This window comes from Sminthopsis crassicaudata, chromosome 2, assembly GCF_048593235.1.
Source record: "Sminthopsis crassicaudata isolate SCR6 chromosome 2, ASM4859323v1, whole genome shotgun sequence".
Lineage (NCBI taxonomy): Eukaryota > Metazoa > Chordata > Mammalia > Dasyuromorphia > Dasyuridae > Sminthopsis > Sminthopsis crassicaudata.
Window position 1 is genome coordinate 521,989,222 of NC_133618.1, and position 26,556 is coordinate 522,015,777.

The 26,556-nt window shown below is 33.2% G+C and overlaps 1 protein-coding gene across 7 annotated transcripts in view; it reads right to left on the reverse strand.

The window, feature by feature from the left end:
* GABPB1 (GA binding protein transcription factor subunit beta 1) overlaps positions 1-26,556 on the reverse strand; it is a 68,377-nt gene that overhangs the window by 37,543 nt on the left and 4,278 nt on the right. The gene's annotated exons all lie outside the window — the stretch shown is intronic.

The following is a 26,556-nucleotide window of genomic DNA, read 5'->3' on the forward strand; positions in this document are numbered from 1 at the left end:
TAAATAGTCAGAAAGTCCATAAAACAGGCATGAGTTAATTCTGTCAGCTTAGTTTTGAAAATGCCATGAATAAGTAAATTTATTATTTGCCTTAATAGGCTAATGTTGCTGCAAAAAGACAACGAAAGCAATAATTTAAAAACAAAACAGACTGGGGCAGCTAGTTGGTACAATGGATAGAGCACCAGCCCTGAAGTCAGGAGGACCTAAGTTCAAATTTGATCTCAAACACTTAACACTTCCTATCTGTGTGACCCTAGACAAGTCACTTTAGCCAAAAAAACAAACTGATTTGACTAGTGGTAGAAATCATAATTCTGACCATTAGATCAGATATGATTTTTTTTAAACCAATTGACTAAATGTGATCACAGCCCAAGTTTACTCCAAATTCATACCACTAAAGATTTCTACAACAATCTTAAGTGTTCAATTCATCACAGCAGTTAGCAACAGTTTACGTGGAATAAATTGGTATACTGTATTTTGTATTGAAACATCTCCTAAACAATTGAAAAAGCACTTAACTTTTGTTTAAACATGTATACCAAATCTCATTTGTGCCTAAATATTACTAGCTACAAATTATAAAATCTGTTATCTAGTACTGTCCTTTTCCTCATAAATTCTATTGAATTTTGTCAAACTAAATTTGATATTTTAATTTTTAAAATTCAATTACCTTTTACTATGAGTTATGAATTGAATTCTGATATTTTTTCAAATGATCTGTAAATATAACATCTAATTTTGCTTAGTAGCTCTTCACATGCTGAGAGGGCCATCTGGTGGTGAAACACTTCTCAACTAAATTTCTCAACTGGAGACTCTCATATACAATAAAATCAGAATAAAATTATCTTAATTTACATGTATACCCAGTTGAAAATAGGCTCTTTTTACAAGGTCATTCAATCAGTATTTACTGAGCTCCTGTTTTGTGCAAAGCATTGTTAGGGACTGAAAAAGGATACTAAGTAGTCAAAGTCACAAACAAACATTTATTAAGCACCTATTTTGTGTCAGACACTAAGCAAAGGCAGTACAAAATTAGTCAATCAATAAACATTTATTAAATGCCTACTAAGTGCCTGCAACATAGCATTGTGCTAAGGACTGAGTATACAAAATGAGGCAAAAGACAGTTCCTGGTCAAGGACTTCACACACTAATGGGGGAAACAACAAGCAGACAAATATGGATAAGCAAGCTATGTGCAAAAGTTTAAAAATGGAAACCACTAGACAGAAAGCAGGAGAAAGGTTATCAGTAGAAATAGGATTTTAATAGGAACTTGACACTTGGTATGAATAATTCCACCACCAATCACCAACACATAATTCCATTGTAATTTTGTTAGATGCTCTTGAAGAGTTGCATGTAGCCAAAGTATTTATTACACTGTTGCTAATCTGTTAATAAACCTCTTCAATAAAATTTAACTATGTTGTCCCAAGACAACAGACATAAAAGTGAATTCCCCAATCCATAGGTTCCTAAACTAATTAAAAAGTCTATTTACTGGACAATGTTCCTGAATTATAGTACTAGCAGTGCCATTTCAAGTCTATCTAATCACTTGTTAAAATGTAATTTCTACTGTAAAGTGCATTACAGAAAAGTTATTAAATTGTTTCATATAGAACTTCTAGCTCAAGGATGTTACTGAGAACAAGAAATAATCCACATGTACAACAAGAAATGTTCATAGCAGCATGATTTATAAGAATAAAAATGTATAATTAATAAAAATGAGTGTCAAATAGTAGAGTAATGGTTGAATAATTTACAGTAATGTGAATGTAAAAGATTATCATACTACCAAAGATGCCAGAGAAATATGGGAATACTACTCTAAAGTGATACAGAGAAGAAACCAGAGCCAAAAGGTGAAAATAAAGTCAAAATAAAGAAGAAAAAACTCTGGGGAAAAAAACAGTAAAGTTAATATTTATATTAGTGCCATACTTGTCAATACTAAAGGGCTCATCCTGATTTTTTGTAAAGATACAATAAGCTGCTTTTTTTTTCAGGAAATGTACCTTGCAGAGGTTTTATTTGACTATTTGTGAAATATCTTACATGTCAAAACAATATGCATCTGAAGTGGTAACAATTGTTCAGTCATTCCGTCGTGTTTGACTCTGTGTAATTTTGTGGACAAAGTACTTTTTTTTTTTTTTTTTTTTTTGGACAAAGATACAGGAGTGATTTTCCATTTCCTTCTCCAGGATGTCATCATTTTATACATGAGACGCTGAAGCAAACAGAGATTATATGACTTGTGCAGGGTCATACCATCAGTAAATGTCTGAGGCTGGATTTAAACTAAGATCTCCCTGACTACTGATGCTCTATCCAATGTACCATGTGGTTCTCCTGTATTTGAATTCCTGTACTGGAATTCATAATACAGTTTGGTTTTCTTTTGTAAAATTATTTTAAATTTACATATTTTACAAGTACTTTTTTAAAAGGAACTATATTTTGAATTCCAATTCAAGATGCCAGAAAGACTTCTCCCATACATATATCAGGGAAATGGAAACCCTTGAGTTATATACCCATAACTTCAGTACTCAAAGTAAGTTACAGATATTCCTTGGCACCAATAACTTATCAATAATTCCATATATTCTCATAAGAGAATATCTCATAATACACAGGAAAGAAAATTTCTTTCTCTCTAGGTCAATCACACCTCTGGCATTCTGAATAAGAGAATCAAGAATAATTAGCAAATAATAGTGGGAAGGTTCTGGGGTAAATTTCTATGTAGCTTCTCTAGATAAGGAGGCAACAGTCACATGAATGCATAGACTCAGGAATTAAGTTTCAAGAAAAAAAAATATATCCTGCTAGGCTGAGAACAATCCTAGGTCTTGGTCAATCCAGGATCCATGAATTAGAACAAATAACCTACTAGATGGTATAAATTACTGTATGTATAAGTAGTATGGAGTTAAGAGATGAAGGAATACTAACATTTTTCTTCCTTTAATGCCACTTTTATCATGAATTTTCTATCTTCAAAAAACTTCCAGTTCCCTAAAATTAAATTCACACCTTTAAAGTCCAACTCAGACATGCCTCATCTATTACCCATACTGTGAGCAATCATTTTCTGCTATCCCTCAGTAATTGTATTACCTCTCAAACCTTATGTAACCTTTTATTTTGTAATTTTATTTTATAATTTCCTAACGCTTTTGCCCAGTAATACTGTGTATTATTCTAATCTGTGTCATAGTCTTAACCCCTCTATTTAAGGAATATAAGCACTCAGGGAGCAGAGGTAGTGTCTTAACTTTTTATCTTCCTCAATATATCCATCACGGTTTTCTTCTTGATATGATCTTAATGGAGGATAATTGCTACTTCTATGTTTCCCTTCCATTTTCTAGTCATGGATTTCATGACAAATTTAAAAAAAAAAATATTTTGACAAGTACATTTCACTATCATTGGTTTCCCTTGTACTTTATTTTATGCCTTTAAAAATAGTACTGTGAGATGAACCAAATCAGTTCCAATAGAGCAGTGATGGACTGAGCCAGCTACACTCAGTGAAAGAACTCTGGGAGATGACTATGAATCACTACATAGAATTTCCAATCCCTCTGATTTTGTCCGCCTGCATTTTGGATTTCCTTCACAGGCTAAATGTACACTATTTCAAAGTCCGATTCTTTTTGTTCATCAAAACAACTGTTTGGTCATATACACATATGTTGTATTTAATTTATACTCTAACATATTTAACATGTATTGGTCAACCTGCCATATGCTGGGGGGGGAGGGGGAAGGAGGTGAAAAATCGGAACAAATGGTTTGGCAATTGTCAATGTTGTAAAATTGCCCATGCAAATATCTGGCAAATAAAAACTATTAGATATGAAACAAAAATAAAAATAGTACTGTGAGAAGGGATCCTTAGACTTCTCCAAACTGACACAAACAGTAAAGAATCCCTGCTCTTAAAAAAAATGTTTTCTATCCCATTTCCAATACATCCTAAACAGCATAATTCTCTCTAAAATACTATTATCATGGTGTCTCTACTCAAAAATTATGAGGGTTACTTATTCCCTATTTCTGACTTACATTCAAGGTCATCTACAATTGGGTACATTACTCTCCTACATAAAGTGTATATTCAATCAAATTTAACTTTTTTTAAACCTGGGTCCACTAAAAATATATGCTATGTAACTTCAACTAGGACAAATACCCATTGTCACATGGTAATCTATTTATCTCTTCTAGATTCTTATCAAAATCAGAATAAATCTATCCATTCCCCAATTCCTCTCAAATCAACTTTTGGAGGATAGGCCCAGGTCAGCAATATTTCATTCCCCTACCAGGTATATTCTGATTCCCTAGACTTTATCCCCATAATCAGTTGGGTTGATACTTTCTCTCATTCCCTACCCCCACAACCTTTTCCTTTTTTAAGTGCTGTCTTCCACCATTAGAAGGTAAGCTCTTTGAGGGCAGGGATGGTCTTTCTCTTAACTTATATTAGTATTCTGCTTAGTGTAGTATCTTGCACATAGCAAGTAAGTAATAAAAGCTTCTTGCCTACCTTCTTCAACTACATCCCCATCTCTAACATTTCATGCATCAGATGGCCTTACTCCTTAGTTTCCTTAAAAGATCAAGGCCAATTATTCAAGACAAGTTATTCAAATTAAAGGACATGAACAAGCAAGTCTCAAAAGAAAAGCAAACTATCAAAAACTATATGAAACATTTCTGTCACCATTAATAAGAAAATGACAATTTAAATTAAATGCCTATCACATTGGTACATATAATAAAAGAAGGAAATAGTGAATAATAGAGAAGCTATGGGGAAATAGGTACACCAACAGATTATTGTGGTAGTTCTGAGTTGGTCTAATTATTTTGAAAAACCATTTAGAATTTTTCAAGATACTGAACTCTTTGTACTCTGACTCAGTCGTCAAACTTCAAGATATATATATCTGTGAGGAAGTCTATAAGAAGAAAGATATTCAAACAAAAAAAATACCCTTACCAGCATTATTAGAGCAAAACAAAACAAAAAACCACCTAAAAACAAAATGGAGCCCCATGAGTTAGGGAAGGGCTGAGACAACTGGGGCATAAGAATGTAATGGAATATAGTTGAGCTAAAAAGAATTATAAATACTAGGAAGCTAGAGAAATATGGAAAAAATTGTACAAACAATGCACAGTAAGGAGATTAGATATATGAAATTATTATAGAAACAAACAAAAATAATGCTAAATGCTGTGGAAATCATACTATTTTGGGGAACTAATCTTGGTCTCAAAAAACTACTTTCTTCCTTTCAGTAGAAAGGTAAACTACTGCAAATAATGTCGATAGTATTTTGCTCAAATTTTTGAGAATTCAGTGTGAGTGTGTGTGTGTACTGGAAAACAAATCAAATGCGTTAAAAAAAAAAAAAGCATAAAAATTATTAAATAGGGAAAAAAAAAAACAAGGCCAATGCATATGAATAAGTTTAATCTCCCTTCCTCCACATTTCAAAATTCATCTTCACTTATCCTCTTTTCTTTCCCTCTGGTCTCAAAGGATTACTATGCCAAGGTGAACCCTTTTATTTTGTTCTGGTTCCTATTCCTTCTGGGATCTTGCTCTAGCTATTTCCCCCTTCCACTGACTGGCTCTTTTCCCTCAACAAGTTTGCTCAGGTCGTACTGATAGTTTAGGAAAAAAAATTCGTTTTCTCCTGCTATACATTCCAACTACTATTCTTTCCCCTTCTCTGCACTCTGTACTGTCAAACTTCCAACAAAAGCAGTTTATATTTGCTGCTTCTGCTTCTTTACCATACATTTTATTACTTAACCAACTGCAATTTGTCTTTAGTACATTGTCAAAACTCATCACTTCAAAATCATTAATCACCTCTTTCTGATCAAATGCAAAACTTTTTATTCCCCTGACCCATGACTATTTCTAAACCACACTCTCTCCTCCATTTCCAACTATCTACTGGATATCTATTTAGATTGCTACTTTAACTGCTAGCATCTCAAATTTAGGTTTACAACTGAACTCAGCTTCTTTCAGTATAATGGATAGAATGCTAGGCCTAGCATCACAAAGATTTCTCTTCTTGAGTTCTGTCAACAGAAAATCACAACTTCATAAAACTTACCTGAAAACTAGATTTATTACAAGAGAAATGAACTTGCTTGTGGAACCCAACGCCAGAGCAGTTCTTACAGAAGCCTGCACATACATACATACATACATACATATATATATATATATATATATATATATATATATATATATATATATATATATATATATATATATATATATATATATATATATATATAGCAACAGGACAAAGAAAAGAGGAGATTAAAAAATCTCCACCTAAAGAAGCCTGGTATGGGAGGGGAAAGGTATTGTAAAAGCAGAAAAAGAACAAAACCTCCTTGTGAAGGGAAGGAGCAAGACAACACCAAAAATCACATTCTTTTCCCTTGAGAAATGCTAACCAAAGAAAATAAATGCTTATCTACAAGTGTCCCAGATGCACAAACCTAGTCTGGCACCTATATTGACTCCCAAGGACATACAATTTCAAATGCAAACAATAAATTTTTTCAGCTAGAGATGGATGGATCATTCTTGGCATATTCAGAGTCTCCTGCATTCCTCCATTCTCTGGGTCCAGTGTTTCAGAAAAATATGGCAACTCAAAAAGAAAAGTTCAAGGGACCCTTAATACTCAGTTCAAATCTGGCCTGAGATACTTATTAGCTGGATGACACTGGGCAAGTCACTTGACCCTGTTTCTCTCAGTTTCTTCATCCATAAAATTAGCTGGAGAAGGAAACTGCAAAATACTCCAGTATCTTTGCTACGATAACCACAAATAGAATCATGAAGAGTAGGACAGCCTTTTCTCTGGTCATATGTCTAGATTTACCTTCAAAGATCTTTCATATCAATCCTCTCCTTTCTGCTATTCACAATGCCCCTAAGCCACTTTACGGCTTTCATTACTTCTCAACTAAACTACCTCAACTTTCATGGATCTCCCTTCTCTAATCAATTCTTCACTTGATTGGTAATTTTACTGATTCACAAATATAATCAATGCATGCACCTACTCAAAAATCTTCTAGTGGTTCTCCAGGGCCTTAAGAATAAAATAAAAATTCACATATACATAGTGCTTTAAGATTTGCAAAATGCTTTTCTCAAAACCATCCTATGAGTTTAAGAAGTACAAGTATTTTATAAAGAAAGAAATGATGGCTCAAAGAGTTCAATAAATTGTCTCTGGTTACAAAATGTATTCTACAATCTCAGGCCTCTAATAAAATGATCCTGATACCAAGGCCAGGGCTCTTTTCCATGACACCATAATTGTCTCCTTTCAATTTAATCTGGTATTCAAGTCCTATAATCTATTTTGATGTATTTATTTCTGTCACAGGCTCCTTTAAGGTCTTAACATAGACACGGGATCTACTCAGAAGTGAGTCCTGAAGACTTATCTTTGTGCTACCAAGTCAAATCTTGTTTTTAAATACCATGCAAGGAAGCATTTTATACTCTGTATCTCAATAAACCACAAACTATGAATATGAAGATGTGGCTGACTAGAGAAATTAATTTGTAAAAGTATGTTTCCTTCTCATGTTTTCCTCAAGTTATCATCCAGATGAGAACACTGAACATTATATGGATAAGAATTTAGTATATAGTTCAAAAGTTGCCGATCTTCTGAATTACCTTTTTTGATAATAATAGTCTGTGATCTTTTATGATTTTCTTCTCTTAGAGATATCTTAGAAATATGAACCCTAAGTCCTTCTAAAACTCTTATTTTTAGCTTAGAATTCTTTTTAAATACACTCTTCCCAAATTTATCTTCTCAAATGTAATTTCCATTTCTTCCTACTGTACAATATATTCTAAAGTGATGTATATATTTATGGTCACTCCTTAACACTGATAAAGAAAACAGATTTTTAGGTTGACAATACGTTCCTGGTCAAATAGTTTATGCTTTAAGATATAAATAATCAATCGACAAGCTTCTACGTACCAGGTACTATGCTATTGTGTTAGCTGATGGACTTTTAAAATGTGACTTCTTGATTTTCAGGACAAAATTTCAGAAGACTTTGACAAACTATGTTAGGAAACTGACATTTATAAACAGCTTTGATCACTTTGTAAAAAAATCTGGAAAAAAAAAAAAAAGCTGAAATTGACTTCATGATTTTATGCTCCAGTATTAGCTATCTTTGAAAATTTTAATATTCAACTTCTCATTTTATTTATTTTCTTTCTTTTTCATTTCTTTATCTCTAAAATGAGGGAGTCAGGTTATAAGGTCCTTTCTAGTTCTAAATTTTGTGATCAATGATTTCTAGTTGACATCAGGTAAAAAATACCTATGGTTATCTACTCTCAATAGTTTCAATGGACCAAGGAAATTCCTGGTCAATTCTGGGGCTTCCTCTAACAAAGGGGAAAGCCACGAAGATAGCACAATTCTGTAAGACTAGGAAGTCTGTGCTTGTGAGCCTGTCATCCCCCTTCCTATCTAGTGATTCTGAACTCCTGGCTGTCATAGTTCAAATCCTGTTATCTTTCCCCCACTGAGAACTCCCTCATTTTGTCTCAGCTTAATTCCACCAACATCCCATTCTAAAGCTAAAAACTTCCCACTTTGCTCTTAGAATGTCCATTTCATAGGTAACAAGTTTGTTTTCATTTTAAACATTTTTCCCCCTTTTTTTTAAAACCATTTCTATCTTTTATACTCTAAGAGACCTGATTTTCTACTGATAACATATAGTCCTGGCCACCATTTCTACAGAACTTGGGTGCATTTTCATTTATACCCCAACTCACTGATTGAGGTGGGAAGTTTGAATATTTCTTCCTCCCTATTCCTACTTCCAAACTCTCTCTTTACCACCATTATTCAGCAGTATATCTCTTTCTTTAGGTTCATTCCACATTGATGACTCAATCAAGACAATGATAGCTATAATCAATTAACTTCAAGACATTCTCCTTTGTTTAACAAGTTCAGTACTGGGGTTTTCATCTTTATTTCTTCCCCAACTCCTCTCTTTCATATTAGAGCATTCCAATATACACACTATTAGCCCCCTCAAATTCTCATTTTTATCAACCTACTTCATACACACAAATGGTCACATCTTTTATATTGTCATCACCTACAGGTGTTCCACTTCTAAATTCATAAATTCTTAAATTCCATTATTTATTAACAATCTGTGGTCATTCCAACCCTCCTCTGCCTTGCTACCTCTAATTATTTTTTTTTCTAAGTACAATCTCCAGTGCCTCTATTCCTTACTTCTTTCTCAATTCTTCACTTGTATACTATTTCTCTTCCCTTTTCCATCCTGAACCTTCAATGAACCAGTTCAATTCTGTACTGTCTTCTGTCTTCTTTTCTTGAAACCCTTGCTCCTTTAGTCTATCAATAATCCTGACCTGCCAACTTTCAGCTTTACACTGCTTCCACTAACCACTGCCTTCCTCCTACTCATGAAGATGAAGAAAATCCCAAAACCAAGCTGACTAGGTTCACTAAAAATTTGTTACACAATCTCAACTGGGCCATCACTATAGTAAGGCAATAATTTTATATATTTCTGACTAATGTTATTCATCCCAACAACTCTCAAACCTTTTCACCCCTTTTCAAACCTACCTTTGTTCTTTCAACTGACAATCTTGCTTCATATTTTGCAGAAGAAAAAAAAATTAAACACTTTTCCCCACTCCTATTTTTACCTCACTAACTAGACCCTCACTTCTGAAGAGATGAATTACTTCCTTGCCGAAGAAAACTTTTCTATATGCATCCTTGATCACATTTTTTCCCTCCTCTAACAAATTGATTTTCTATTGTTCTTTCTCCTTTTCTCTCATTCTCTCCTCCTCTCCTCACATTCTCCCTATTTATAGGCGTCTTCTCTAAAATCTATACACACACTTATGTCTTTAATTTTCTTAAAAACAAACAAACAAAAAAACCAATCTTTACTTGATCTAACCATCTTTGGGAACTATCATCCTCCATTTCTCTTCTCTCTTTTGTAGCTACTCTCATTTGTTTCTAAATTCTCTGAAGTCTAGCTCATTATTCAATTGAAATTGCTCTCCCTAAAGTTACCAATGATCTCTTCATTGTCAAATTGAATGGTCTTTTCTCAATTCTCATCATTTTTTACCTCTTTATATAGCCTTTGCTACTACCAATCACCCTCTTCTCCTTGAGACTCTTTTCTCTTTACACTTTCTTAATACTACTTTCTCCGGGTTCCCCACCAGCTGGACTGCTCCTTTTCAGTCTCCGTTTGCTGGATATTCATGCAGATCACACCCATTATCCATGGAGCCTTAGGGCTCTGGGCTGGGTCCTCTTTTCTTTTGCTTTTATATTATTTCAAACCCTTGAAAGTATCAGCTCCCAGGGATTCAATTATCACATCTACTTATCAACCCTAACTTTTGCCCTAGCCTCTAGTCTTACACCTCTATCTGCCTATTAGACATCTTAAATCAGACATCTCATAGACATCCTGAAATCAATGTAATCAAAGCTGAATTCATTTTTTTACTCCTAAGTCCTCCCTCTTTTTTTCTACTATCAAGGTATCCAGCCTTGCAATTTATGGATTATTCTCCATTCCTTATTTTCATCCTCCATATCCAAATCAGTTGCCAAGTCCTGTCCATTCTACCTTCAAAATATATCTCATATACATTCCCTTCTCTTCTCTGTCACTGAGCAGACCCACATTATCTCATGTCTGGATTATTGTAAAAAGTGTTTTGGCTGGGTCATCCTGCCTCAAGTCTCTCTCCCAGTCTATTTTCCATTCAGCTGTCAAATTAATCCTCCTAAAGTGAAAATCTGACCATGTAACTACTCTATTCAATAAAATCCTGTTTGGGGCTTTTAAAGGCCCTTACAACCTGGCCCTTTCCTCCTTTTCTGTTTTTCTTATACCTTATTTCCTTTTCCCCCCCGACATATTCTACCATCCAGATCTACCAAGATACTGATCTTATTCCTTCCACATGAACTCCATCTTCAGACTGGGCATTTCCTCTGGCTATCTCACATGCCTGGAATTTTCTTTCTCCTCTTTTCTGTTTCCTGGTTTCCCTGCAGTCTCAGCTAAAATCCCACCTTCTATAAGACTTTCCCAGTTCCCGTTAATGTTAATGCCTTCCTTCTGTAATTATCTCCAATTAATCTGTATATTTTGTTAGAATATAGTTTTTTGCATGTTGTCTCTCTCACTAGATTGTAAGCTTCTGAAGAGCAAGGACTGTTTTTTGTTTTTCTGTATATTCCTAGAGCTTAATCTACAGTACCTGACACAAAATATGTTAATTTGTCAAACTGAAAAATTAAATCAGGGCCTTGGAATATAGTACTGAATTCAGGGATTTTGCCAATGGGAGAAGCTTGAATAAAAAATAAACTTATTTTAAATGTGTTGAACCACACAAGAGCTTAAGAACTTAAGAAAAGAAGCATTTTTGCAATAGCTTTATAATACAGAATTTTGAAGATCATGAGATAAATATATTTTTTGTCATATAGATTTGTAAAAACTGAAACTAGAAAATTTTGTAACTTTATCTATGCTAGGTTTTTTTACATTTTGGTAGAGATGTGGTCTATTGTATAATATCACTTGCAAAAGGCTGCCCATTTTCTTCTAATACCCTCAACAAATATAACATCAGATAAAAGTTAATACAATTCAGCAGAAAGATCAAATAATTAATTCCACAAAACCCCTTGTATCAAAGTGATTTCTGACAAGAATGCTTCAGATAATAAGAAATTAATCTGAGAGTATTTTCAATAATATAGCTAACAATGTCCTTGTGGAACAATTCATTCTTGCCAAACCCTTTGGAATTCTCTATGCTCAAGACCATGCAAACAAAACTCCCCAAAGGATAACACGCTGTAAGAAAACACAAAGACACACATGGCACTCACTCAAGAATACTAGATCCCCAATAACCACAATATTTCTTCCTAAAACAGGTCATATCTGGTCTTCTCTTCCTCCTCCATAAATAACCAGTACTACAAGTATAACAGAAGACAAGAAATCCTGTTTATATCTGTTGGGATGCCCTAGTGTTGGAGTGGAAGAGAAGCACCAAATAACTTCCTCAGAGCTACTAAAAGCAACTGTTACGTTGTGCACTCCCATGGCATAACCTGGCCTTCCTTGTTATCCTAAAACTTACAATGTGTCCTAGCAACTTAAAAAAGCACCATAAATTATCATTTTGAAAAACACTGTCAGTTTGGAAAATTAAGATGTTTGGAAAACTAAGACTTAAAAAGAAGTATGAGATAAAAGGAAGTAAAAGTAGGAAGGGAAAATGGAATAGGGAGAAGAGGGAGTAAGAAGAACAGCATTTTAAAAGTGCTACTATGTGACAAGCATTGTGCTAAATGCCTTACAAATATCTAATCCTCACAAAAACCTTAAGGTGCTAACCTCATTTTACAGAAAAAACTGAAGTGAATTTGATCAGTCTCACAACTGGTAAATATCTGAGGCTGAATTTGAACTCACCTTCTTGACTCCAGCACTTTTAATTATGACACCAAATTGCCTAGAGAATATGGCAATAATAAGCCATGTGGAAAAGTAGAGGGGAGAGAATTATTAAATGTGAATGATCAAGTGGAGGAAGCCTAAAGGCAGCAATTTAGTCAATGCAATGTGCTTCAGTGAGTGGCAAAGTAAATTGTGAGGGATAGGAAGAACATGGAAACTAATCTAGACTTTAATTTTATGCCACTTCCAAAGCTAGCAGTTTAAGCTATGCCCTTTGTAGCTTGAGTGGGAAATCAACATAAGCAGCATAACAGCACATTTAAACACTGCTAACCACAATACTGGATGAGTTCTCAACTCTATCCCAGTCCCCAAATTCTAGGATTATCTATAAAATATAAGATTACTCAGCACAATGTAATTACGATTACTTGGCACATAATAAACATTTTTTAAAATGCTTCATTACTGCCTTCCTTTAATTAGCTATAGTTTAGTATGATTAGTGAAAATATTGATATAATGTCTGGAAAATTTCAACAGTTGAAGTCAATATGATCTCTATGAAACCAATCAAGACTCCCTCAATTTTATTTTGAACATAGCTTCTAAAATAAATCCTAAAATAAAGGTTTTTTCATATTACTATTCTGCTTTAGGACTACACTAATATTGCTTTTTTCTTATAAACGAAATCCAACTTCAATCTAGCAATTGAGGTCTTCTATCAATAGGCCCTTTTTTTGCCTTTTCAACATCACCTCTCACTTCTTTCCAATAGGGGAACTCTAATTAAGTTCTCCCTCCATAAGTTAGTATATCTTTAATGCCTATGTACCCTATGGCCATAAAATTTTTATTAGTCATGATTACTTAAATAATATTCAGTTCAATAAGATATTTTTTAAGTATCCAAAGCATAATGACATCCCTTAGTTACATGAAATCACTGAAACACTTAAAATATCACAAACAAGACAGATGGAAGAGAAAAGGGATACAAGATTTCCTCAAATGGATAACATGAGAAAAAATAAAAATGGGTAAGAAAAATCACAAACGCAAATTTTAAAAGATCATGCAAAGAATTTGTTTAAAATAGTAAAAAAAAAAAAACCATACAAACCTATAATGAAAATATAGCAAAAACTTTTGAAAAAAGGAAAATTAATAACTACTATGGATAATAGAAAAATAAATGAAAACTATGTATATTAAAAAAAAAAAAGTTTTGCTAAAGTAGAAAACAAAATTGCCCACAAGGTAAAAACAAGTTCAAAAATAAATGAACTGCTAAAAAAAATTTTGCAACATAATTCAAATTTTAAAAATATATAAAAATGAGGGGAAAAGCAATAATCTGAAGATGACATACAAAAAATTAAACAAAAAATCTTAAGGTTGTATTTCAGAAATTGTTCCAGGAAACTTTCTACTATTAACGAAGAAAAGAGATAAACAAATGGAAAGAATACACAGGATGCTGACCAGGGAGAATCCAAGATTAAACTCTCCAAAATACAATTAAATTCTAACATAATTTCAAGGAAAAGCCCCAGCAAGTTGCAAGAAAGTAAGATGAAATAGGAAAATTAACTATCTGACTTGATAACAGAAATGCAAAGCAAAGATCCCTCTCTAGAAAGGGGGAAGGAAAAATGAAAATCAGTATCTCTGTTTATCCTTAATCTCAGAAAGACTCAATGGAGATTGTCGAATGTTTATAGAACTGATAATCTTTTCAGCAGAATATAGAAGAGATGAAAGAATTTTACTTATTCTGAATGAGAGCACTAGGGATCTTTTAGTGTCAGGGAGAAGATAGAAAAGGCTTTTTAAAAAATACACCTAGGTCATTTTTTGTGCATCAGTCGAGTGTGATATGTTTCTTTAACAAAAATTACAAAAGATACTGCTTTAATTCCAGGGGGAATTAAGGGGAGGAGCGATGTTATAACAAAGTAATAACATCACAGCTAAGGTAAAAGATTCAGCAGCAAGAGGCAATGCAAGACTGATGGAGAAGCAGCATAGAGATTTAGAGAGCAATGGCAGAAGATAGAGCCTCAGTGTATAGCAACTAACATGGCAGTAGGACAGCAAGGCATTCTAAAATCAATTCAAGGCAGCTACAAAAGGAAGAGGACAATCTGGGAAACATAGTTGCTAGGAAATGGCAACATAAAAAAACGTTACAGCCATGATACAACTCCCTATGTGGAGTAATGCTGAAACTGATCTGGCAACATGCAGGAGATTCTATTCCTAAGTGTATTACCAAGAGAGGTGGTGGAAGACTAACAATGATCCTATAGCCAGATATCCACTATTATTTATTTTGCTGCCCTATCCCAATTTCTTTGCAATTAATCCATGCTGTCTATCTTGTTAGTGATTTGAGCTTTAGTCAACTCTACTGAAATATTTGTTTCAAAAACATGAATTTGTTCCAATGTGATTGATATATTAGGGAATATTTTGGGCGTAACATAAATTTCAAGTTTGCTTCTGTGCATTTTGTTCCTTGAGAAACTATAAATATGCAGAGAACTGAACTGCTTCACAATAACTCACAAGCTAAAATCTTTTCAATGCAATAGCAAATCCCATAGGTAAACTTCAGGTCTTTATCAAGGTAAAATACTGTAGTGTGCTTTCTAGAGCCCCCAAGATGGGATGCCAAAATATGCTATGCTTTCTAAAGCCCCCATGCTGGGGTGCTGCTGATATATACCATCCAGACTAGCTCTCTGAAAGATCTCAGGAACAGCCGGAGTCCTTGGTCTTAGTGGAGGAATGATGAAGCAGGGACCCATGAGGATGGTCAGAGATGGAGTCTTTATTTCAAGTCCTCTCAGCCCCTAAAAACCTTAGTTCAATTACATCACTATCGCACACTCTGCAATAGATATGTAAATGCCTCTTTACAATAAATATCCCTGCATCAATTAGAACACAGGTGGTCACCTCCCCATCCCAACTTCTTAGGAAGGCTGAGATGAGAGCCAAACAGACATTGTCAGCAGGTTCCCTTTGGGCTAAAAGGTTTTATACCTCACCAAGAGTTCCCCCACTGTCTGTGGCTCTCTACAAAATACCACCTTTTTTATGTAATCTTCTGGTCAGTAGTACAACTGTAGGTACAAAAGGGCTAGTCCACCCCACATTCACATACATTGTCTGCCAAGTTTCAGCCTGCTCAATTTATGAAAGATTTTACCAATCTATAGGAGTTGGGATACAGATAAGCAACAGTCCAAGACCCACTGTTTATCTAAAATATCTGTACATTTCTTAACCATCTAATATGTATAAAACTATGCTAATGAGTTTATGATGTTACTATCTTTTTTTAAAATGTATTACTGACAAAAGTTTTTGTTTTCTTAACCCCATTTTTCCTATAAATACTAGAGTTTTTATTCCATCATTTTGCCTAGTGTTGTGCTTCATATGAACACATGTCAAGTTATAGCAGGACTGTACTTAATTATGATTATTCAAAATATCTTATAATAAACCTAGGAAAGCTACAAAACATGAAATATTATATTTGTTCCACCCATACCCCTGTGGGGAAAATGAGATCTCTGTAGATCTCACAAGACAAAGAGTTTGTTGGGAAAAACAAACAAAATTGTCGTGAGGGTAAAATCAGATATTTTAAATTACATTAAAAAAAAAAAAAAAAATCAACAAAAATCCTCCAGTCTCCTCCCCCACATTACACATTATAACTCTCCCCAATACATACATACATATATATATACATGTGTATATATACATATATACATACATACATACATACATATATATATATATATATATATATATATATATATATATATATATATATATATATATATACACACACAGAGGAGAATGAAAGAAAAACAAAAGCCCCACTGCAAACATATAGTCAAACAAAATAAATTTCTACATTAGCTATGTCCAAAAAAAAAAAAAAAAAAAAGTCTTACCCTGGACTCTTGAGTTCTTCATTTCTCTATCAGGAAACAATTTGTTTCAAGATAAGTTGCCTAAAATCATAATTGGATCATTACATCCATCAGAGCTCCTAATTCTTTCGATGTTGCTTATCTTTACCACATGGCGTCCTAATATAATATTCTCCCATTTTTGTTGACTGGTAAGTTTTCCCAGGTACCTCTAAATCTATCCCTTTCATCATGTCTTATAGCACAATAATGTTCCATTATATTTACATACCATAATTTATTCAGCTGTTTCCTTAGATTCTCATTCTTTGATACCTCAAAGTTTTCCTATAGAGTGAAATGTAATTCTGTATTCAACTGTATGTGTATGTGGGCATTTGTACCTTCTGCTTTCTTTTTTGTATAGCTATCTACTTGTATATCTTGATTATGTATAACTTTCCCTAATTTTCCTTTTCTTTCCCCATTCTCAAATTATCCTCTCTTTTTCTTAAGATCATTAAGGCATAACAGAACTCCAGGGCCTTCTAATTAAATTTCCTCGATGATTCCTAATCATGGTAGAGTTCAGAAGGGATACATGTATCATCTTCTCACATTAGAATGTAAATAATTTATCTATCTTTCCCTATACCTGTTCAAATTTATCTTTTCAAGTTCCTCTTAACTCCTATCAACTTCAACAATTCTTCCCACCTGTGACCTTCTCATCAGAAATGCTTGCTTTCTATATCATTAAAGATAAATTTCCTCCCTCTGTAATTATATTCAATTTTGCTAGTTATTTTTGGCTATAAGCCTATATCCTTTTCCTCCTAGAATATCGCATTCCAAGCTCTCCACTTTTTGAGAGTGGTAGCTAAATCATGTATAACCTTAAATTTTTTCCCCCATTTGATGTAATTTTTTCCTTTCACCTGGGAGTCCTGGATTTCTGCTGTTTATTTTCTTGGTGAGGCAATTGGTCTAAGATGATTTGCTCAGGATCACACAGCTACTAAGTATTAAGTGTCTAAAGCCCTATTTGAATTCAGATCTTCCTGACTTCAAGGCCAGTACTCTATCCATTGCATCATTTACCTGATCCTGGCTATAATTTTTTTTGACAGATTACAGTCTGGGATTTCTTTCAGGTGGTAAGACTCATAGATTCTTCCCATTTCTACTTTTTCCTCTGGTTCTAAAAGATCTGGCCAATTTTCCTTTATAATTTATTAAAATATGTTTAGGCTCTTTTTTTGGTCACAGCATTCTGATTTCATAGCCTAATAAATTTTTTTCTCCTTGATCAGTTTTGTGTTTTTGTTTTTACTGATTTCACAGCATATTCATATCTTACATTTTTTCTATTTTTTTTTCAGTCTTTTGACTCCATTTTAATATTTTTTGTTTCATAATGCCACTGAGTTTCTATTTGTTCCATTTTAATTTTTGAGTTTTGAGTTTGAGCAAGATTTTATACCTTGTGTCTAATTCCACTTCCATTTCTTTCATTATTCTTCTTTTGCATTTTCCTCTACTACTCTCCTTTCATTTATGAAAACATTTTAAACTTTTTTAATAAATGTTTTATTTCTTCCAGGAATTCCAGCTGAATTTATGCCCAAGCTGTTTTTCTTTGAGGTGGTGGCTCATGGAAGAAGAATGCTGGTGTCACTGGATTGGGTGTGTGGTTGAGGGTAATGCATAAGAGAAGTGTAAAGGTAAGAAGGCACAGATTTTGAAGAGCTTTAAAAAACTGAGGAGAAAACATAAGAGGCAACATGGAAGCACTGGAGTTTATTGGTAAAGGGTTGTTGCACTTAGGAAGATCACTTTGGCATCCAAGTGTGTGGAGTAGACTAGAATCCACCATGTCTTTTTCATTTTCCTTTGAAACATCTACAACTGTCTTCAGAGTTGTGACATTCCAAGATTTTTAATCTGTGTGTATCTTCATGATGAATCCATGTATTATTCCCCTCCCAGCTATCCACCAACACAATTCAGCTGCCTTAGCTTTCTGGAGAATCCCTTTGCCAAGTCAGCTTTCTTTCCCATTAATAAGTTCCTTCAGAAGGCTTCCATTTTGGGGCGAGTCACAGGTTTTATTCCTTCAGGAAGCAATTATGATTCTAACTTTGTCATCATGCCCCCTGTGTAGGTACCTTCTTTTGTTAACCCTCTGCACTTTTCATCTCCCTTTTATGTGTTGTCATCCCCAATTAGAACATAAACTCCTTGCAGGCAGAGACCATGATTCTTTTTGCTTAATACTTGTATTTCCAGTGCCTGACTCATAGTAAATGTTTACTTAATGTTTCTTATCTCACTTTGTCGTATGTATATGGCCTATTAGGAAATTCAATTGCAAGTTATTACAAATTTTTCTTCTTCTTTTATTATTATTCCGAATAATCATATATCCCATTGGAAAGGAATCTGATCTTCTGGAACATGTAATCATATAATATTACCCACAAGAAGGGATTATGTGGAAGACTTATCTATAATTAATCTCTTTTCCACTTGGACCAAAGTCATATCATTCTCTGGAACAATGGCAAACATCTAAATAAAGAAATAGAAATAAAGGGAAAAGAAAGTATAAGGGAAAGCAAGAACAAGACTCCTAAGGAAAATATATGAATAAGTAAGTACCTAGCTGCTTTATGCCTTGCTTAAAAATATTCATTCAATCCAATCGATGGTTAATATCTTCAAAAAATTTTATACAATCTTAATAAATGCATGAGAGATTCCTTGATGGATTACATTTTGGTCTTCTGAGTCCTAAGTATTTTTTTCAAAAGATCTACAACACAGCAGAATCTTGTATTGCTAGACCTTTCAGTAAACTGTTTAATCACAAAAGAGTGCCTTTTTTTAGAATGTTTGCAGAAAACTGCTTGAGAGCTCCCCACACACACACACACACTTTTCATGATTCCACTGAGGATATCTTGGATACATATGCAGATTTCTCTATAAAAAGTTTATAGAGGGCAGCTAAGTGGCACAGTGGATAGTGCATCAATGAAGTCAGGAGAACCCAACTTCAAATCTGGTCTCAGATGCTTAATATTTCCTAGCTGTGTGACCTTGGACAAGTCACTTAAGCCCAATTGTCTCCAAAAAAGTTTATAGAAAAAAAATTTTAAATAGGCATATGAAGTAGTAGTTATTGACAGTCACTTAATCCTTTGGGGGAGGGGATATATTGACTATTTTACCCATAATTTTTTCCTGATACTCTCCCATCTCACTCTCTGAGATACCTTGCAAAATATCTCAATGGTTTCAAGATTATCACCTCCAGCACAAGATTTCCTCAAGTACCTGGACTAATCCAACCACCTTTCCTTAATCTGCCTTCTTAAGCAGAATTTCTACTTCATTTGGTACTTTGGTGTGGGAGGTATTAACATTCAAATGCGATAGTCCTATAAAGTAACAAATTTGCTCCATTTTCCGATTATTTGTTATTGTTCCCTTGGTGTGGAGTATGTGAGATAATATGGTTTATATGAAAAAAGATCTTAGTGAAGTGTAAGATCAATGAGTCAACAGGGTAAACTAGCCAAAAAAAGCTAATACTACATCAAACTGCACTGAAAGAAATTGTTTAAGGTAACAAGGAGGTAACAGTCCTATTGTAGTCCACCTTATCCGGAATGTAATGTTTAGGTCTAGTAACCACTATAGGAAGAATATTGTTAAGTTGGACAATGTCCAGAAAACAGTAACCAAGATGGTAAAAAGAGACTTGAATCTATGTCACATGAAGAAATGGGGATGTTGAGATGGAGGATAAAACCAGTGTGAGGGAGGTATACATTATATGAAAGCAAATAGAACTAAGAGAACAATATATATAGTGTACAATGAGTATAACATAAATGAAAGAAAAAATAAGATGAAATGGAATGCTGTGCAATCATAAAAAAAAAAAAAAAAAAATCCTGATTTCAGGAAAGGGATTAAGAAATGTTGTCTCACCATATCAAACCTAAAATTACAGGATAAAGGAGCAATCATCAAAACTATTTGATACAAGATCAATTCTAATGAATGTGACTCGGAATTTCCAACAATGAGATGATTGATGCCAGTTCCAAAGATCTTATGATGAATAGAGCCATCTATACCCAGAGAGAGGACTGTGGGAACCAAATGTGAATCACAACATAATATTCTCACTCTTTTTGATGTTGTTCACTTGCATTTTGTATTCTTACTCATTTTCTTTCCCTTTTGATTTTATTTTTCTTGTGCAACAAGAGAATTGTACAAATATGTTTACACATATTGAATTTAACACATATTTTAACAAGCATAACATATATTGGATTGCTTGCCATCTAGGGCAGGGGGAAGAGGGGAGGAGAAAAGAGAGAAAAATCTGAAACACAAGGCTCTGCAAGTGTCAATGTTGAAAAATTACCCGTGCATATGTTTTGAAAATAAAAAGCTTTAAAAAAAATAATCTTGACACTAGCTATTTGATACTAGCTAAGAAATAAAGTGGTGATCAGTGGAACAAATTAAGTATACAAAACAATAGTAAAGGACTATATTAATCTACTGTTCCAGTTTCTGAGATAAGAACTCACTATTTGACAAAAATGGCTGAGAAAACTGGAAAACAGAATGGCAGAAACTAGGAATAGGTCAACATCTCATATCATATACCAAAATAAGGTTAAAATGGATACATGATTTAGACATAAAGGGTGATACCATAAACAAATTAAGAGAGCATGGAATGGTTTATCTGAGAGATAGATGGAAAAGGGAAGAATTTAGGACCAAATAAGAGATAGAGAACATTATGAAATGCAAAATGGATAATTTTGATTACATTAAATTTAAAAGTTTTTACATAAACAAAATTAACACAATCAAGATTAGAAGGAAAGCAGAAAGACAAGAAACCTAAATTTTTACAGCAAGTACTTATGATAAAGTCTTTCAAATACAGAGTCAAAATTGTAAGAATAGAAGTCATTCCCTAATTGACAATTGATTAAAGGATAAGGAAGGCAATTTTCGGATGAAGAAATTAAGGCAATCTAGTCATTTGAAAAAAAAAAATGTTCTAAATCACTATTGATTAGAGAAGCACAAATTAAAACATTTCTGAGACACTATTTCATATCTATCATATTGGCTAATATTACAGAAAATTGATAAACATTGGAGGAGATATGGAAAATTCTAATACATTGTTGGTGAAGTTGTGAATTAATCTGGAGCAATTCTGAAGAGCAATTTGCAATTATGCTGGAGGGCAATCAAAGTATGCATGCCCTCAAATCAAGCAATACCCACTACTAGGTCTGTATCCCTAGTACAGATCATAAAAAAGGGAAAGACCTATATATGCAAAAATATTTATAGCAGCTCTTTTTGTGTTGTAAAAAACTGGAAATTGAGGGAACAATTAGGGAATGACTGAACAAGCTATGGTATATGAATATAATGGAATACTATTGCACTGTAAGAAATAATGAGCAGGTGGATTTCAGAAAAACTTGGAACATTTTCACAAAATAATGCCAACTGAAGTAAGCAGAACCTAGAAAACATTATAACAGTAACAGTGTGATGATCTACTATGATAAACTTAGTTCTCAGCAATATAATGATCCTAATTAATTCCAAAAGACTCATGATGGAAAATGCAGATTCCACATGCAGAAAAAGAACTATGAAATAGAAATACAATGCAAGAATGTCATTTTCACTTTAAAAAAAAAATGTGACTTTTTTCTTCTGTTCTATTTCTCCTTTCACAACATAACCAATATGGAAATGCTTTCATTGCACATTTATAATAGATTATTTGCTGTCTAGGGAGGAGGAGGGAAGGAGAATAATTTGGAATTGAAAATCATATAAAAATGAATGTTGAAAATTATCATTACATTGAAAAAAATAAAATATATACTACTCTCTAGCTGTGGAATGTTACATATGCTGTCAGAGGTCAAATTTGATGTCAGTTATTTTTGTTTAACTGATTGTTGTTTTTTTTAGTTGTTAGAGGGGAAGACAGGAGGGTTGAGTGAAAAGGGAGAGGGTTATATTTGAAACTGACTGTAATGATAAAACATCCATACCCTTAAAAATAAGGTGATCAAGAGAATACCATATAATAAAGCTTAAATAAAAATCTATATGGGTATCATGTAAGATTAAACTTCTTCAGTTTGGCTCCCAAGGGAAGAATATGAGACAATGGACAGAAGTTGAAAAGAGCCTAATATGGGCTTGATATCAGAAAAAAAAAAAAAAAAAAAAATTGGAGCTAACAAAAAATTCAGTCTTAGGAAATGACAGATTCTCCCTTATTGAAGGACTTTAAACCAAATCTTAGATCAGAGGCTCTTAACCTGAAGCCCATTAACTTGTTTAAATATATTGATAAATGTACTTCAATATAATTGGTTTTTCTTTGTAATCTTATTTATTTTAATTTATGCATTTAAAAATCGATATGAGAAGGGATCTAGGGATCTATTCATTAAACTGCAAAAGACACAAAGAAAGTTAAGAATGACACAAAGAAAGTTAAGAATGAATCCCAGCCCTACCTAATCATTTAACTACTCTATTGTAGAAGGGATTCTTTTTGGCATAAGTTGTCATCAATGTCCTTTGAAGTCCTTTTACAATCCTAAATTTGATTATTCATCTCTAAATGCTCAGGATAACATGATTTGTTTTAAGTTTCATTCCAAAATTTCTTTAGATTTGGGGGCAGCTAGGTGGCGCAGTGGATAGAGATAACTCTGAAGTCAAGAGGACCTAAGTTCAAATCTGATCTCAGACACTTAGTACTTCCTAGCTGTGTGACCCTGGGCAAGTCACAAACCATGACTATTAAGGAAAATTATCTTGTCTTTTTCCATTTCCTACTTTTGAGACATCAACAGATAATTTGATGTTGAAGTGATTGCAACAGTTCAGAATGTCTTCTCAGATTATTTTCACCCATTTCTAAAAGGTCAGTTTAAGTCCCACTTCCTACATAATGATTCTGGTAAATGAAAAAAAAAAAATAAAAATGCCCCACAAAGGTCAAAAGCAGAAAGAAAAATCTCAACATACATGAAAATAAACATAGATAGCAGTTCAAGATGGGGGAAAAAAATAGCATAGCTGAGTGAAATGAGCAGGACCAGAAGATCTTTGTATACTTCAACACAATATTATATGATGATCAATTCTGATGGACCTGGCCATCTTCAACAATGAGATGAATCAAATCAGTTCCAATAGAGCAGTAAGGAACTGAACCAGATACACCCAGCAAAAGAACTCTGGGAGATGACTATGAACCACTACATAGAATTCCCAATCCCTCTATTTTTGTCCCTAAGTTTTTGATTTCCTTCACAGGCTAATTGTACACTATTTCAAAGTCCAATTTGGACATATGTGTGTGTATATATATATTATATATAACTTTAACATATTTAACATGTACTGGTCAACCTCCCATCTGAGGGAAGAGGTGGAGGGAAGGAGGGGAAAAGTTGGAACAAAAAGTTTTGCAATTGTCAATGTTGAAAAATTACCTATGCATATATCTTGTAAATAAAAAACTATAATAAAAAAATAGCATAGCATAATAATTGTGGAAATAAGTATAGAAGAATTGCACAAGTTTAACATATATTGGATTACTTGCTGTCTAGAGGAGGGTAGGATGAAGGGATGGAAAAAAATTTTGGAACACAAGGTTTTGCAAGAGTGAATATTGAAAATTATCTATGTATATGTTTTGAAAATGAAAAGCTTTAATTTAAAAAAAGCATAGAAACTAGGTTTACATTAACTGAAAAATAATTGAACAAAAGCTATTGTACTATTCTATTAGAGGCAAAATATGATGAATTCAGAGAACAGAAAAATTTACATAAATTTATGTACTGTTATGAAAATAGAAGCAAAAGAACACTAAACATAATGACTACAATAATGTAAATGAAAACTACACTAAATAGCAGATTGAGTTGCTGATGTACTAAAACAGGTCTTCAAAATTTTTGATAATGCCTTGTAAAAACATCCACCTTATGTAAAGGTTTCAAATAAATGGTCTAGAATGGAAAACAAAAATGAGCTAGACAAAATCAAATTCTTCCTTAGGAGCAAAAGCTAGTTATGTGCTGGGATGATATGGTCAGTCCCTAAGGCTTTGTTGTACTACATAATGGAATCTAATCTGGTTTTTTTATATCCTTTGTTCTCCCATGTGTTAATGTACTAAAGGGAAAGAAAAAAAAGCATACATCATACTCCACTTTTAAATTACCAAAAAAAAAAAATATATATATATATATACCTAAAAAATTTATTTGAGGTTATAACATTATAGTCAACAAGTAGTTATTAAAACCCCAAGATGCATATAGCATAATGTGACAGCAGTAGACTTACCTTGTATAAACTATCACTATGGGTGAGTATTTTATGCTAGTCCCTACTTAGGGTTTGCTGAATTGAACTGAAATGTCTGAGAAATAATAAATAATAAAGTTCCTGTCTTTAAGGAATTTACAGTCTAATATAGGTGCAATAATTTTTTTAAAAAGTATTATTATAGTAAATCCAAGCATGTTGAGTGGATCATGTACACACACACGCACATAGACACATATTACAGCATAAGCAAATCTTAACTATAGTCTTAACTAAAATTCATTTTTAAGGAAAAGTATTAATTTAACAGAAAACAAGTTCACACAAGGACATTAGACCAAAAACAAAACAAACAACAAAAAACCTTGCACCGAATTCTAGGACAGTTCAGATTCAAAGTTCAGATTCAAAAAGCATTATATTTAAAAATATTTCTGATTTACTACAAAATGCAGAATCAAATACTCAATTATGTAGGAAAATATACTAATGTGTTTTGGAAAGATTTACAACATTTGATCAAACAAAAAGTTTTCTGGTTAATCCTTAATTAAAAGGAAAACTCAAATCTCTTTTCTACGTACATGCTAGTTAATGGCCATCTTGGGTCTCAATGCCTATCTCAAAGGAATGTACTGAGGAAAAATTATGCTGCCTATAAGTTACCTGGTTTCATAAGAAAAGGAATATAGATACAAAATTTATCAGTTAAATATGTCATCCTAATGTAAAAAATATTAATTCAAGTGCCTTCTAACAGTATCTTAAAACATAGTATCTGCTTCATAAATGCTTGCTGAACTGAATCTACCTGGGCCTCAATTTATTCATTTAAGTGGATAAATTTAAGTGGATTTCTTCAGGGTCATTTATAGTGCTATGATCCTGTAATTCTATAATTCAAGGAAGAGAAGAAACTTTTTAGAAGTTAAAAGCCAGTGAGCCTAAATAAATATACACCCTGGCCCACTAATCACTAAACTAGTATCTGAATGGACTAAATTTTATCAACAATATTTATTAAATACCTAGTTTCAGGTGCTCAGTATTATAAGTAAATAGTTTTTAGTTTAAAGAACTTAAAATCCAAAGAGTATAAGAAATGATAACAACTTCTAAATAAAATGTTAAATACAATACACAGAGTTATTTGAAATTTCCCCAGCTGAAGAAGCACAAAATCTTAGTTCTGGCTTCCTTACCTTTTTCCCCCTCTTCTCTCTTTCCAGAGCCCCCTAAGTACAAGATTTTTACCTATGGCCTTAGAAAGCTCCATGGACTTTAAGATTAATGAACCTAAACTCTGCATGAGATTTTCTTTCTTTCTTTCTTTCTTTTTTTTTTTAAAGTGTGTTGGAGCTAAAGAGAAGAAATTAAGCTATAATGGTGAAAGTGACTGAAGGAGTTGAACTAAGCAATCATTGTTCTTCAAAGAAACTGTCATTTCATTTGTATTTCCTCCATATGTGAACAAAGTAACTCATGCATTCATACTTTTTCAACATAGTAATTATCTCTCTTCTCCCACAGACCTAAGTTTTCTTCTATACGT